The sequence below is a fragment of the Silene latifolia genome, unplaced genomic scaffold (genome assembly GCF_048544455.1).
Source record: "Silene latifolia isolate original U9 population unplaced genomic scaffold, ASM4854445v1 scaffold_95, whole genome shotgun sequence".
Taxonomy (NCBI): domain Eukaryota; kingdom Viridiplantae; phylum Streptophyta; class Magnoliopsida; order Caryophyllales; family Caryophyllaceae; genus Silene; species Silene latifolia.
Window position 1 is genome coordinate 1,834,975 of NW_027413826.1, and position 4,838 is coordinate 1,839,812.

Consider the following 4,838-nt stretch of genomic DNA (forward strand, 5'->3'; position numbering starts at 1 on the left):
TTGAATATCAACATTTGACCATGGCCAGAGGTTGAGATCCAAAGTTGGAACCATGGCCAAATGTTGAGATTCAACGTTTACCATGGACAAAACGTAGAATCTCAACGTTCCCCGTGATTTAAACGTGGAATCTTAACGTTTTGCCATAGTTCAAACGTTGGATCTTAATGTTTGGCCGTGGCCAATTGTTGAGATTCAGCTTTTGTTCCATGGTCTTGCTTCATCCCCTTCCCCAAATCGACATCAAACACGCAATAACAACAACAAAAATCGACTCAAATTCTAACCTATTTCGCAAACAACAACCTAATTACAAACAATAATGAAATTAACATCATACTAACTAATTAACAAGAAATTCACAGAAAAACTAACCTATATCAAAACTAATTCAATTAAGCTTAATAAAACCTAAACTAATCAAAATAAATTCAGTTAACTAGCCAAATCGAAGCATATATACAATTAAAACTCACAAATAAAGTCATATAATCGATTAACAACAACAATAAACGATTTAATTTCAAGTTTTAACTTTAATTACAAAGCTAATTTTTTTTTTTAAAATGACTAACCTTGAAATTGACGAATGGCGGTTGGCGACACTGGTGATGGCACTGGCGGCGTGGCTGTGGTGGTGGCTGCGTGGTGGTAGCCGGGTAGGCGGTGGTGATGGTGTTTGAAGTTGGGGTTTATTTTGGGGAATTTTGAGTTAGAGAGAAAAGAGTAAAGTTGGTGAGATGTGAGGGGCAAAATCGTCTTTCGGAATGAAAATATCGTCGATCTTTACAAATCGGGAACTCATTTTGTGATGCAAAGGGGGATTTAGTCGACGGTTATAATTTAAATCAAATTTCAATTATTTATGAATTTGTAATGAATTTATCAAAGTTTTTATTTTAATACTTTTATAATTTGAAATAAATGAAATTTATTTCATCAGTTTCACATTTTGATTTAATTCGCGTTTTTAAACTTTTATTTATAATTTATTAAAATAAAAAATCTTTTAGTTGAATTTTAAATTTGAAAGTCGTTTATTTTGATTTGAAAATCAATAATGTGATTTATGTAATGGCTTTATATATCGCTTTGATTCGAAAGTTTGAATTTTGAAGCGGTTTTAAACCCGTCTTTTGAGACGATTTTTGAGCACGGTTTGGATGGATTTCAAGCACGATTTTCAAGGAGTTCAAAGCCCATGCCCACCCCACAAGATCCCAAGTTCCAACCCCATCACCAACACCAAATCCCTTCTTTTTTTTCCTAGCCAAAACCCACCCTCAAAATAGCCACCTAACCAACCCGACACCCTGTTTTTGACAGCTCCAAACCCGCACCATTGACACCAAAACCCGCACCTATTTCGACCTGAACGCGTGCCCATTCCTCCTATTCTAACCCATGTCCACGCCATGACACAAGGCCAAGCTACAAGCGCCGAATTCCCCTGCCCAAGAGCAGCGCGCGCGCGCACGCGCACACACACACCCCCGCTTCCCCTGTTCCGAACCTGAGTTCAAGCCACGGTTGAGCTTAATTCCACCTCCGCCGACACTCCCTCCTCCCTTGCTTTCCCAGCAACCTACCTTGTATCCGTAACCAGTGGCGTCTAAGGCCCAGGGCAGCCCAGGGCGCTCGAACCGGGCCTCCAAATTTTGGGCCCAAGTTCGTAAACCTTCCCTATGTAAAAAAAAAAAAAAAAAAAAAAAAAAAAAAAAAAAGTAAACTGATGAGCGTTCAAGATAGTACGGAGTATTGGATATCAGCATAATCATTAATCACTCCTTAATTTTCTCCTTCCCAATATATCATTTGAGATTTCCATTCTCTCAATTCCCAAATAATCAATCAAAGGTTCATAAATATCTGATTATATATTTTGAATCTTCACACAATTATGACACATATGTACAATCACTTCTCATCTCCCAATTTCTCCTTCAATCAAATTAGCCATTGAATTAAAGATCTATCAATTACTAATTTGTACAGAAAGCAACCGTTGTTCTTCAATTTCGAGTCGAAAAGTTTACAATAATGAAGTAATCTAAAGACAGGGTAGAAACTCCTCTTTAATTTTATGAGTTTTAGTTTTAATTTGTTTGTAATTTAGGATTATTCTGGTAAATTCATGATAATGTTGTTCGATTCTTAATCTGAAGGTTTAAACCAAAATTTAATTTGTAAATAATTTTTTTGGTTAATTCTTTATATGGGTATGAAAAATTTAGTGATGGCGACGGAGTTCGGGTGTTGAACGAAATCTGCCTCCCCATTAACGTGGTTAATTCTTTGTATTTTGTTGAAGGTTTTCGCTTTTGGAATCAAATTTACAAGTTTTATCGATTAAAATCGGTTCAAACCGTGGAGCATAGAACACTTCTACTCCAATTTCAAGACTACTTTTATCTGTTAAGCATATGAAAAGAAAGCAGTGTGTTCAATTTTTTTTATAAAGTTTCGAACGTAATTTTTAGGGCCTCATTTTTTTTTTTCCGCACCGGGCCTTTGATTGTCTTAAGACGCCCCTGTCCGTAACTTCCATATCTCTCAATGTGAGCAAGGAATAAGAGAGAAACGAGCAAGAATAAGCTTGGAAAATACTTGCTAAAAAACCGAGCGAAATTCTTTCCTATTCTCTAAAATCAACCGACACATTGCCCTAAGTCTATATACTTGTCATATATCATTCATTAAAAAGGAGGAGAACATAGAGAGCAAAAGAGAACCAATAACAAAATCCCTATGCAACTTTATCTTCTCCTCGACGTACACCAACCCAAAACAGAGCATTCACGCAACCTTTCGAAATCCTCCTCGAAACCCGTTCAAACCTTGACTAAGATTCACAAAATTAACCTACAGAATCTAGGGAGTGCCATTGATTAAGTCGTGCAGTCATACAACATATTTAGTTAACATTAATTAACTGTTTGTTTTGCAAAACCGTCTATGATGTACCCTTAGTGAAAGCTTGCATCCGACGTTCTTGAGCATCGTCCGAAGTAAAAGTACGTTGAGGGTGCAAATCCAATTTTTGCTCTCTTTATCGTTTTTTTATTAATTAATGTTAACTAAATATGTTGTTAATTATGTTAATTAATTATGATGCGGTAATTAGTATGTTGTTAATCATGTTGGAATCGAAGATCCGTTATGAATGTTGTTGGATCTTGTATTCTGGTCGGAATTAGATCATCTGTTTGTTCATTTGTCACATTAACATGTTTGTATTAGCAATTATGATGAAATCTATGTTAGAATGATTAGATCTATGTTATTAGCATGTTAAATCATTAAAAAGATCAAATCTTTATTTAGTTTACCATGGTTTTATGATGATTCAAATGAGATTTGATAATTTAATTATGATATGATGTAATGGTATGATTAGTTCACTTTAAATAATGAAATTGTTTAATTTTGATTAACATGTTATAAATCCCATTTCACATATATAGAATTAATATAGTTTTATTTAAATTATGCATTTTTGTACTCCCTTCGTCCCGGTTAAATGTTGTCGTTTGGTTTTGGCAAAATAACCAAGTAAAGAGGAGGGGGATTATTTGTAACAAGCAGTCTTATATTCTTAATTAGAAAAAAGTCTACGCTTGTTGAAGGTGAAGTTTATAAATAGAACAATTCCTTCTGTCGTGTATCTTCGATTGATGCAGCCTCAAATACTATGCTTCAAGCCTCAATTTGAGTATTAGTATTGAGCGGAAGGTTACACCTGTGTGTTCTGTCAGACATGTCGGTCAGACTTCTTAGTAATAAAGTTCCAATAGGCGGCATAGGGGAAAAAGAACTACACCTACCAATCGACAACACAAAAGCTTTGTTTAAAATGACTTACTAACTCCCTTTTCTTATCTGGATTGGGCCTAACAAGAATGGTTGGGATAACAAACATCCATCTCGTTGGTACTTTGGATACCCGTATAACCATCAAAGACTGTTGAAGTGACTATTTCCTGGAAATTAGGAGGCGTTGAGAACAAAGTAATTGTTCGAGTTATCTTTTCTATATTAGTATCAAGGCATTTGATGTTAGTACAAGTTTTTGCGCAAGAAGGTTGGCTAGATATTTTTTTTTTAACACTACCCCACTCAGTTCAGAATGAGATTAAACCCTGTTTATTATTCTATGTATTTTTGATGCTCATTATGCGTATTTAAAGGAGGAGCCGTATGAGATGAAAATTTCACGTACGGTTCTGGAACGGAGATTCTTTGAATCGAATGACGACCGTAACGGATGTCAGCTCAATCCGAAGGAAATTATGCGGAAGCTTTACAGAATTATTATGAAGTTATACGACTAGAAATCGACCCCTACGATCGAAGTTATATACTCTATAATATAGGCCTTAATCACACAAGTAATGGGGAACATACAAAAGCTTTAGAATATTATTTCCGGGCACTAGAACAAAACTCATTCTTACCCCAAGCTTTTAATAATATGGCAGTGATCTGTCATTACGTGCAACTATCTCCATTATAGAAAGAAAAAGGAAGATCTCTTTTTATTATAGTATATACTAAAAAAATAAAAGGATATGCATCTTCTCCCCTCTTAGGAAAGAAATTTTAGAAATGGAAATGAAAATACGAAATAAGATAGTATACTTTTTTTATGTCGTCTATGGATAAAAAAAAATTTATGCATCTTGATAGAGAGGAAGCACCGTAAAGATCAATTAATGAGGTTTTGGAAAGAAATACATTAAGAAAAGAAATGAAAATTATTTATGTCCAGAATAATAAGATATATAAAAGTGAGTAATTAACTTATTTATGTCCATATATAAGAATAATAAGATATATAA

At 34.6% G+C, this 4,838-nt stretch overlaps 1 pseudogene; it reads left to right on the forward strand.

Annotated features, from left to right (window-relative positions):
- The first annotated feature begins 589 nt into the window (after positions 1–589).
- Positions 590–4,133, forward strand: LOC141640607 (uncharacterized; annotated as a pseudogene).
- Positions 4,134–4,838: the final 705 nt, after the last annotated feature.